This window comes from Pteropus vampyrus, unplaced genomic scaffold (assembly GCF_000151845.1).
Source record: "Pteropus vampyrus isolate Shadow unplaced genomic scaffold, Pvam_2.0 Scaffold19, whole genome shotgun sequence".
NCBI classification, from domain to species: Eukaryota; Metazoa; Chordata; class Mammalia; order Chiroptera; family Pteropodidae; genus Pteropus; species Pteropus vampyrus.
In genome coordinates, this window is record NW_011888800.1 from 7,303,784 (window position 1) to 7,315,785 (window position 12,002).

The 12,002-nt window shown below is 38.0% G+C and overlaps 1 protein-coding gene across 2 annotated transcripts in view; it reads left to right on the forward strand.

The window, feature by feature from the left end:
• Positions 1-590: 590 nt before the first annotated feature.
• The window catches only part of MGA (MGA, MAX dimerization protein), a 130,732-nt gene continuing 119,320 nt past the window's right edge, over positions 591-12,002 (forward strand). Inside the window, exon 1 of one of the 2 annotated variants that reach the window (XM_011354953.2) lies at positions 591-687. The gene's annotated coding sequence lies outside the window, so the exon portion shown is untranslated. Of the gene's footprint in view, positions 688-909; positions 980-12,002 lie in introns of those variants that run through there. The other variant, XM_011354954.2, reaches the window with a different exon arrangement.

The window sequence follows — 12,002 nt, forward strand, 5'->3', positions numbered from 1 at the left end:
TTCTGATTTAAGACCATGTTTTCTCAGCATTAGCAGATGGTGTTTTTCTCCATTCCAGTATACATAGCATTAGCTTGAGCCAGAAAATGTAATAGGGCCATATCTCTGGCCCCTTTAAAATGCCTCCTGCTCTCCACTCCCCCTTTCCCAACAAGAGTAATAAGTGTGCAAAGAAAGGTCTAGTCTTCAGTCCCAAGAGAAGTTCTGGTATTCTATCCTCCCTCAAGTAAGGTTAGCGGTAAGAAGTATGTAAATTAGCATTCTTTTCCATTGACTATGAAAGGCTGGTAGTTTACTTGTAAGCAAATACTCTTGCTATTTTTTTTGCAATATTTACAAAGGCACTCAGCAGGCACTTACTAAATGCATGGTCTCTGAGGAAAGGTTAAGCGGCTTCCCCAAGACCACACAGATAGAACAAGTAGGGGAAGGGGGATTGAAAGCGCTTGTTATATCCAGTTACACTCCCATAATTACTCAAACCGCCTCATTCCGTGTCCAAGGACCGGGCTTTCAACAGGACACGAAAGGAATGCCCGGGAGGTGAGAGCCAGGAAATCGGGAGAGGTGCCTTTCCCGGCATGCTCTGCAGCACACCGAGGGGCGCCAGACGTATCCCGGCGTGCATCGGGGAGCGCCCAAGGGCGATGGTTCCCGGCTCCTGGAGGGGCACGCGAAGTTAAACCGGTAGGTGTGAGCTTCCGTGGTTTTGAGACTCTGCTTTCTGGTTTCCCCTTTGTGGATGCAACCCCCTAACTGCAGAAAAGGAGGTCCTCTAACTACCCTCCCTTTCCGCGTGCGAACGACTTTCGGCGCCGCTTCGAGCACGGTGCCAGGTGATTAGCGGTTAGGGGCAGGCCTGATCTGAGCACGTGACCAAAGCTGGCAGCCAATGACTAGCCGGGTGGTCCAGCAGCGCGAGGATTCCCGGACCCGTGAGCCGAGCAGCGCGTGGGCCCGCTCCGATCCGCCCCGGCAGGTACGCGCAGGCGCCTTGGTTGCCACGCGCTCCGTTCGTCCCCACGCGCCCAGTGGCGTGTACTGGGCGCGAGGTGTTAAGCGGCTGCTTGGGTGTTTTTGTGGGTAGGGGGAAGGAGAGGGTTGAGGGGTAGTGGCGTCACGTGGACGCCACAGCCAATCGCAGGCCGAGGCGCACCCACAGTTTTCCCCGGCGCCCCGGGGTGCGACGTGTTCAGTGAGGTTCGGCTTAGCCCTGACGGCCGGAGCGCTTTTTCGAAGCGCGTGTGCGGCTTGTAAAATCTTGCCACAGGTTTTCGCAGCGTCTAGCCCCGCTGTAAGCACGGACGACAAGTTGTCGGCAAAATGGCTGCTGGAAAGAGTCGCCTAGCAGGGGGAGCGCTGGGGCCGCGTGAAGGTCACATGACGGGGTTGGCAGCGCGTGCTGCTGGCGCGGGGAAGGGGGAGGGTGGGAGAGGGGAGAGGCGTGGCCAGTCACGTGCCGTCGACTGCGCTGGCCTGTGGTTTTTCGTCGCCTTTGCTGCGACCAGATTGTCTGCTTTTACTCCTCCCACCTCGAAGTGTGGCAAGCCACGGCGAGAAGCTGTATTGTGTAGTGGAATGAGCCGAGGTCTGAGAACTAGGAGACGTGGGATCTAAGCCTTTGGCTACTGTTATAATTAGCACGTCACGTTGCCACTCTCGGCCTCCATTTTGTCATGTATATTTTAGCTCAATATAGAATATCTTTTTAAGGTCTTTCATGTGGTATATGACCTCTGCCTAATCCTAATGTCATGCACATAACAAGAGTAAGAATGAGCAAATTATTAACAATTATGAAACAGTCTCATCTCACCACAAGAAAAAAACAACAGTCCTGTCCACCATCGTTAGAGTGATGTGGGAAACTTGGTGGAAGTAATTTGTTATAATAGCCTGGCATGTTTGTCCATGTTTATCAATAGCATTTAAACTCTTACCTGCCCACTTTCTTAATTGGAAAACTGTTCTTTTAGACGACTAGTCCCTGTATGTTTTCTGGAAAGAAATCGAGATAAGTAGTATTGTCATAACTATGGAGATGGGGAAACACAAATAGTTAGAAGGGACTTACTAGTCCCCCATAAGACCTCCACTTGGTTGGCCAATCTTTGTAAAAAATTTAAGGTTTCTGGTCACGAGCCTTCAGAGTTTTTCATGGTTGCCTGTTCCCAGCTTCAGCTCTTCATTTTACCAAAGGTCAAGGCCTTTAGTGAAATGAAGCAGGCATACGTTATATATTTTTCATATCACTCTTTACGTTTTATGCTACTCTTTGATGTACATTAAAGAGGCTTTGAATGTTGTGGTAATAAAATCTGGAAAACATTGAGCAATCAATAATAGTTTTCACTTTTGAGCAATTATAGTTAACATCTTTCTAGCATAATACTTTATATGTCTTTATTCATTTAGTGCTCATAACAAACCTAAGAGGTAAGTACGATTATCTCCATTTTACTAATAAGGAAATAGCAACAGAGAGATTAAGTAACTTGCATAAGGTCATAGGACTGATAATTTTACAGAATTTCTACCAGAATTCCTTTTGAAAACTTGACAACATGATTCTAAAGTTCATGTAGAAGAATGGACCTGTAAAGTAGGAAAAATTTTGAAAAAGAGGGGACACTAGTGAATATACAAATAAAGCTGTGATAATCAAAACAATAAGTAGTAACTCTGGAATAGAGTAGTGGAACAGAATAATAAATCTAGAAATATCTAACGCTATTTAGTGCTATAAAGGTGGCACTTTGAGAAAAAATTTCAAAATTATGTTGGAACAAATGGCTAACCATTTGAACACAAGGAATTGTATCTTAAAATGTAAATAAAATGAAAATCGAGGTGAATTAATTATTTCAATGTGAAGTCAGAAAATTACTTTAAAAAATGAATGAACAGTTTTTCAGTCTTGGAATAGCATGAGCTGTTGTAAGCATGACTGAAAAGCAGACCCCATAAAGGCAAAGATTGATAGAATTATTGCATAAAACAACTGCTACTTGGCAAAAACACTATAAAGTTAAAAGGCAGATTTATTCATTCAGGATTCATTTAACATATTTATTGAGGTGTAAGGAGTCCAATGATGATCAAAGCCGGGCACATCATGGGAAAAAAAATCTTGTACTATGTGTTGGACCTATGTTAATGACCTTAAGATCTAGTGGATGGGCAAAAGACATCAATCAATAGGTCACACATACAGAGACATACAAATAACCAACAAGGGTAAAAATACATTATTTTTCACTTATAAACAAATGACACAAAATACCCCCCGCCCCGGGTCTGGCTAGTATTGGCATAGGGATGGTGAAATTGGCACACTTGTACACTGCTAATGGTGGATACTTAAATATGAACATCCTTAAAGGAGAGCATTTTGGCTATACTTACTGAAAGCATTCAGAGCCTATATGTCCTTTGACTCAGTAGCTCTTCTTTGTTAAGGCACTAGTTGGTATGTTTGCAAAGATTTTCATTTAAGAGTTGTCTTTCTAGTGTTTTTTTATAAAAGCAAAAACTGGGAAAACTTAGATGTTAAATAATAGAGGATTGGTTAAATATATTAGTGCTTTCATAGAGGGAAATACTTTGTAGATTAGTAGACTTGATATAACAAATTTCTATTAATGACTTGGACAGCATAGTACGTATATTGTTAAGTGTAAAAAGTAGGTTACAGAATTATGTGTAGCATAATCACATTTTTGTAGGAATATACCTATGTGTGTTTATTTACATAATAGTTTAAAATGACATACATCAAATGTAAACAGTGAAGTCTACAATGATATACATCAAATGTGAACTACCAGTGTGTTTATTTTAATGGTAGGATTTTTGGATAAATTTAATTTAAAAAAATGTTATTTTTTAGAACTCTTTTAGATTTATAGAAAAATTGCAAAAATGTTATAGAGAGTTTACATATACCCAACACTCAGTTTTCCCTATTAATAACATCTTATATTAGCATGATATATGTGTTATAATTGATGAACCAATAAATATTGATACATTATTATTAACTGAGATCCACAGTTTAATAACATTTCTTCAGTTTTTATCTAATGTCCTTTTTCTATTCCAGGATTGCATTCAGGATACCACAATACTACAATAGTTTTTTTTTTTTTTTTAATTGTACTGATGCTTTATTGATGGGTGACATTCCAGAGAAGATGTGAGGGGGAAAAAGGAACTCAGGGAGAAAGGGAGAACAAACGAGGAATGTATTACCAAGATGGCCATAGCTTCATTGTAACAAAGCTGGTTGCTTATCTTCCCAGGCATCTCTAGAGAGTTCCTATGAAGCTACTGCCTCTCAGAACCATCCATTACACAGCCGTAAGGAGTTTTAGTAATCATGTCTCCTTAGAGTCCTCTTGGCTGTGATAGTTTCTTAGATTTTCCTTGTTTTTCATGACTTTGATAGTTTTGAGGAATACTGGTCAGGTATTTTGTAGCATGTCCCTTAATTGGTATTTGATGTTTTTTTCCCTTATTAGACTAGGGTTAGAGTACATACTATCAACATGACTTGTTACTCTTGTTACTGACTTTGATCACCTGCGAATTTGGTTTCTAAATTTTTCCTTTTCTTTAATTTAAATAATTTATATTACAATATAAAAAGCATTCGTTATAATCTGGGCATGTCTGTCCCTCTTTATCAATGGCATTTATGATAAGCAGTACATTGACTAGCTGGATAATATAGAAAGAGGATAATGAAAGTTATAGTCAAAGAAAAGTAACTGGCCAAGTTGCTGGAAGGGCTAATTATAGAAAGGAATTAAAGGCAGTGGTACAGTGTAGCCTGTTTTAATGATCTTCAAAGTGGTTTAGAACTCTGTTCAAGGAAGAAGGGTCTAGTAATCTAATCATGAATTAGATCTAAATTCAAGGGTAGAGAAGGAATTATTCAATTATGCATAACAGGATGAGAATATAAATAAGTTAGATTAGACTAATTAAGTTAATTTGTTCATCCAACAACCAGTAATTAATGAACATTACTGTATGCCAGATATACTAGGTCTAGGGATTGGGTAGTGAATAAGACAGTCTCTACTCTCATGTAATTTATACAATAATAGGTAATAAACTAATTAATAATATGATTTCAGATATTTTCAAAGTGCTGTGAAGAAAATAGTACAAGAAGATAGAGTGTAATGGTGCTAGCAGATTTGGTGGTTCTTTTAAATAGGTTGCTAGGTAAGACTTCTCTGAGGTAACATTTGAACTTAAAGAGACCTGAATGATAAGGAGTAAGTCATGCTAACATGTGGAGCATTTCAAGCAGAGGGAATACTAATGCACAGACTCTGGGGTTAAAATCAGTTTGGGATTTTCAAGGAAGTGCAGGAAGGCTAGTGTTCTAGAGTTTGGAGATTGCTGGGGTATTAATTGGTGGTAGTGACGGTGGGTACAATGGTAGGTCATGATATTGGGAAGTTGATGTGACTCAGATGATCTTGTAGATCAGGAAGGCTTTGAATTTTATTCTAAGTGTGATGGAGCCCATTGGACAGTTTTTATAAAAAAAAAAGCGATACAATTTATATTTTAAAAGATCACTGACTGCTGTAGAAGCAAGAAGGGCAGCAGGAGACCATTTAGGAAGTCTTTGGAATGAAATGATGAACTGTGGTGGCTTGGATCAGGGGACCAATGATGGATGCAGTGAGAAGGGATCTGATTCAGGGTATATTTTGAAGGTAGAACCAATAGAATTTGCCGATAGATTAGTTGTGGGAGGTAAGAGAAAGAGAGGAATCAAGGATGATTCCAAGGTTTTTAGCTAGAGCAGCTGGTGCTTTGTACAGAGATGTAAAACTGGAAGGAGCTATTTTGGAGTTCAAAATGAATTTAGTTAAATATGTTGAGTTTGAGTTTGCTCACTAGATATCCAGGAATACCCATTGAGTAGGGAGTTGACGGTTCAAGTCTGGAACCCAGAGGCAAATCAGAGCTGTGAATATACTATATTTTGGATATTAGTACATAGATGTATTTAAGTGTTTAAATACATAGGTGTTTAAAAACATGGGTCTGATGAGATTAGCCAGGGAGTAGAGGAGAGGGCCAATGACTGAGCCCTGAGGCTAAGTTGAAAGTATGGACAGAGGAATAGGTTACACTTAGATTTTTTTTGTATCTGCATCAGCACAGTATTTACAGAACAGCATCAATATGATATAATACTAAATAATGCCTTTGAAATGATTGTAATGTAACTTAGGTTTTTCCTGTTATATGAACTGATTCTTCAGGTTTTTGTCACTGTACTACTTGAAGATTTCCACTTTCTCTCCATTACCTAGGGGCATAAACTCCAAATTTCAGAGTTTAACATACCAGACCCATCATTATCTGACTCTACTCTAGGGTTCTCTCCTCTTTATCCTCTCTCCTCTTTATCACTCCTGTCATACCCAGTTTGTTTTGTGCAATGGCCCTTTATTTGCTTAGAATACTCTTTCTTCCCCTCTTCCTGCTCTATGCCTAAAACCCCTACTCAGTCTTTGATGTCCAGCTTAAATTTGCTATGTAATTTCTCCCGATTTCCCCACACAGAAGTTGGCTCCTTGCTGCACAGTACTTCCTGAGCTTTGTTGTTTGTACTTTAATTTATACTGGTACAAAATGAGTTGATATTTTGACTGGCTTTTTTATTCATTTGTTTCCCCAGTGCTTGGCATGTGGTAGATGCTCAATCATAATGCTCTGAAAAAGTTTAGAAGTTTTGTTTTGCCAAAAGAGAGTAAATAATTTAAACTAGATCTTATAATATACAATCATATGCTCTATTAGCTGAGGTTTTTAGAATTTTTTTTACAGTGAGTTTTTGGTTTCAATGATATTCATTCACTGTGTTGGAATTTAGCCAGTACTAATTATAATGAAATGATGTCAGGAGTCTTAGTTCAGAGACATTTTAGGAATGTTTTAATCTCTAGGACTGAATAATGCTATTCTCTGGAAGCAAGCTATTATAATATTCTTCACTTGCCCACTTTCCCACCCACCTTCTCAGTAGTCAGGAATTCTATTTTAACATTATATGTATACTTTGAGCTCTTTGCTGGAGAAGAAACCCAATGTAATAAATCCAGTAGAATCAGCAGTACTCACTCCAGGAATGTCCTTTAAACTGTTGCATAGAGAGAGGCTTAATCATGTGAATTATAAGTGTGAGAGTTTTAGTCTGTGAGCTCAAAGTAGAGTTAATTATTTTGTCATTCAATTGTCAGCATGTACTGAGCACCTACCTTACATGGGCACTGTATGAGGTGCTGTGGGGGACACACAAAAGAAATAAAAGATATGGTTCCCTGCACATGAATCCTTGACAGTTTAGTTGAGGAACTGAAACATAACATTAAAAAGGAATTTAATCTTAACAAGCAGTGTATCAGTAAGTGCAAAGTACTGTGGTATAAATCAAGAACTTTGTATTTCTTAAACCCATAATTATATTCTCAGAGTTATATGCAGTCTTATCTTGCATCAGTTTTCAACATTTCGACTTGACCTGCAAGCTCTGCAATTTCTCCTATCCTTTAATGTTTCTAGTTTCAATCAGATGTTGATTTGGCTCTTTGTTGGATATGATGAAAGCCCTATATAGGAAGAGTGTTCTGCTTTCAAACATTTTATTCTTTTATATCTATAAAGCAAATACATAAGGTAGAATGTCATTTATTCTTTATAAGTCTGACAAAGGCATACTTTCATAGCTTTGTTAGGTGTAGCTTTTCTTAGACATACTTTTTCCTACTAAGGGCAGGAAGAGAAGAGTATAGAACCTAGAGAATAAGTTTTGTGTGTGTATGAATATGAGTTTAAAAGTACAGTTCAACCTTGGGGTTAGAGGTGCTGACCCCTGTACAGTCAAAAATCTACATATAACTTTTGACTCCCCCAAAACTTAACTACTAATAGCCTACTATTCACCAGAAGCCTTACCAATAACATAAGCAGTTGATTAACACATATTTTGTATATCAGTACATAGATGTACAGAGCCTAGTACATAATACATATGTACTGTAGTCTTACAATAAAGTAGCTAAAGAAAATGTTATTAGGAAAATGATAAGGAAGAGAAATTACATTTATAGTATTGTATCTATCTGTTGCAAAAATCCAAGTGGATCCATGCAGTTCAAACCTGTGCTGTTCAAGGATCAATTGTACTTGTTTTTTAGTTTGAATTTTAAAAGCAGTTTTCTTCTCATTTGAGAAGATATGAAAAACAGATAAGCACAAAGAAGGAAATAAAAATTTTTCTAATATGATAACTACCACTGTTAACCTTATTGATATGCTTATAGACCCTTTTTTTAGTGGCAAGTTTTGTTTTTAGTAAATAAAGTGAATAGCTCAGATACCTTTAGAAACAAGTGGATGATTGTCTTTACATAAGATCGATCTGATCAGATTACTTTCAGTACAATTCTTTAGTGGCTTTCATAGTAAATGGAATCAAGTTGAGACAAGTTCAGATTCTTTGGCTTATCTCATTTACCATGTGTCTCCCTCATACATGTTTGTTTTATCCATACTACATGTACTACTTTCAGGCCTCTAGACCAGAGGTTGGCAAACTTTTTATGTAAAATGCCATATAGTAAATATTTTAAGCTTTATGGGCCTTACTGTTTCTGTTACAGCTACTCATCTCTGCTGTGGTAACACAAAAGCAGCCATAGATAAATACATAAATGAATGATCATGGCTGTGTTCCAGGGAAACTTTATTTATGGGCACTGAAATTTGAATTTCATGTAATTTTTTAAAGTAAATTTATTGCGGTGACAAAATTTCATGTGATTTTTGTGTGTCATAAAATTTTATTAAAAATTTTTTCAACCATTAAAAAATATAAAACCATTCTTAGCATGTGGGCTGTACAAAAACAGGTGGCAGGACATGGCTTGTGGAGCTGTAGTTTGCTCTCCCTTGCTCTAGCTAGACTACCACAGTTGCTGTGCTTCTGTCTGTATTCAATACCCTTTTCTCTATTTCTTTCCCTAGTATGACTGTCTTGTTCAAAACTTAATCTTAGATGTCATAGTCTCAGGGAAGTCAGAGTTTGTTTTAGATCTTTTTCTGGTCATGGAAGTGCTCTGTTTAAACCTGTATCATTATGCCTATATGACTGTATTTTTTTAAATTATAAAAATATATATGATATAAATGTACCATTTTAACCATTTTTAAGTGTACAGGTTTTTGGCACCAAGTGCATTCATATTGTTTTGCAACTGTCACCACCATCCATCTCTAGAGTTTCCATCTTTCCAAGCCAAAACTCTGTACTCATAAAATGCTAACTTACCAATCTCCCCTCCCCCAGTCCTTAAAACCCTCCATTTTACTTTCTGTCTCTGTGAATTTGACTATGCTAGGAACCTCACATAAGTGTAATAATAACAAATATTTGTCCTTTTGGAACAGGCTTATTTCACTTAGCCTAATGTCTTCAAGGGTTATCCACGTTGTAGCATATGTTAGAATTTCCTTTCTGTTTAAGGCTGAATAATATTCCATTATTTGTATATACATTTTTTGTTTATCCATTCATTTGTAGATAGACCCTTGGGTTACTTCCACCTTTCTCTACTTTAAATAATGCTGTGAACATGGATATACACACATCTTTTTGAGTCCCTGCTTTCAATTATTTTGAATATATATGTAGAAGCAGAATTGCTGGATCATATGACAATTCCATGTTTAATTTTTTGAGGAACTGCAGTGGCTGCACCATTATGACCTTAACACAGAGCCTAGTACATAATAAGAGCACAGTATTTATTGAACGCATTTATCACCTCCTTTTAATTTTTCTCTCTTTTTGGGGGGAGATGTTCGTTAACCTCCCTTTAGATTTACTTAACTGATTTATTTTCCCTTATATCCTTTCTTTCCTCTTCCCCTCACCATCTATTTCTAAGATAAATTACAATTTTTAGTTCCCTAACTTTTTTTTGAGGAAGAGTATTTATGGTGTATATGTATCAGAGACGACTAACTAGTCAAAGTTGCTCTCCCCTTCTTTGGGCACTTAGCTAGTCAGAATCCCCCAGTCTCCTGTGCAGTTTGGTGAGACTACCTGACTTAAGTTTGCTTTAGTGGAATATGAGTGGAACTGGGCCTGGGCTCCTTTCTATGTTTCTCTTTTGTCTACCTCTCCTTGCTATCTGGGATGCAACATCCAAAACAACCTTGGAAGCTTTGATAGTCAAGATGGCAGAACTGCTGTCAGTCTGAGTCCCAGAATAACTCTCGAAAACAACTGGCTTAATTAGTGACCTGAATATTCACTTACCAGGCTGATATTTTGGGATCTGTTCTAATAAGTGTGCTACATGCTTAGTTCTGAATAGACTTTATATGAACCTTTGAGTATTTATCTAATTAGAATTAGAATTATATAATTATATCGGGAAGTCTTGGGGATAGACAGTGTGCACATGTATAGAGATGTGAAGATGAAGGAGAGCTAAATACTCATCTACAGTAGGAAGTTAATAGTGCCTAAAAAGAAAAGAAAAGGAAAAAAAAGATAAAAGACATATGGTGATATGGAGATATATACCAAAAGTGTCAGCCACAAAAATTGAAAATTTTTGCTTCTAGGAATTGGGAAATTGTTGGGGTAGAGGATCATTGTTTTTTTTTTTGTAATAAGCTTTTGTGTTTATTCAACTCTTTAATCTTTGTTCATGGATAACTTTGATAAAAAACAAAAACTAAAGATATTTGATAAAGAACAACAACAAAAAACCCATTCAAATTCTGATTCTCCTTTACAAAAGCCATGAAAGTTAATCAGTCACTTTTTGCTAAATACTTCTGGTGACTAGAGTGTACCACTTTGTGAGGAAACGGGTTTCAATGTTGGGTGTTTTAGAGGTCAGAAGGTTATTTGTTGTACTGATACGAAATCTACGCAGAAACTTCCATTCCAGGACCCCATAGAGCATATGGTATTGTCTTTCCTGCTTCCATGACAACTTTCAAATGACCCTTTAAATATCTTAATGATCCATTACCACCTCTTAAATTTTCTAGGCAGTGATAATGAAAATCATCTTGATTTTGAGACTTATCACCAAATTCTTCCTGGCAAATTGTTCAGTGGCTCATGATTGTTCTTTGGATGTCAGTCAACTGGTTGGTTCACCTGAAATTGGCAGTGTTGCACAAACCTCTACTGCCTGGGTGGCCTTAATTTGCTACTGGCATTTCTGTGTGATCTCGTCTCTATTGCTGACCCCAGCCTTTGGGATTATCAGTGTTGACCTCATAACTGCCCTTATTGGCCTGTTAGCTTCTCCTGATATCACTAAAGTTCCTACTAAGTTCCCTAAAGGTTGGCCTCATGCTTTTAGTTTCTTACTGCATAGACTTTCAAGGAATTTGAGAAAAGTTTTACTGGGCTTGGTAGTGCACTATCACATAGTACAGGTGTGCCAGAGGATTCCTTCCTTGCCATTAGTCAACCAGGGTGCCTGAATAGAGACCAGGTACCTGTACTCTTTCACCTCAACTAGAATTCTTTTTATACCTGAGGTTTTGCCTGGTGTAATTGGATATGGCCTGTTTCCTTCTTATTTAAGCATGTTAGTCCTAATGTCCTGGGCTCCTTCTGCCAGTTCTGAAGTCTTCCTGCAGACTCAACAGCTCACTGCTTACACTGTCCAAGTTCCTCTAGAACAGGGAATGTTGCAGAAAAGATCCAAAATCAGACCAGTGAGAAACCAGGCAGCACCAGAGAGTTGGAGAACTCAGGTTTATTACGCCAGTGGTGCTAGAGGGGCAACATTTCCTTATATAGACCCTTTTCGGCAAGGCCTGATTGGATAATCTGAACTCCGGCTGCTACAAAGCAGCAGAGTTGCTATGGGTTACCGGCAATTACAAAGTGTTAGAAAGCTCTGAGTTGCTAGAGGGTACAAACAGTTACATTTGTA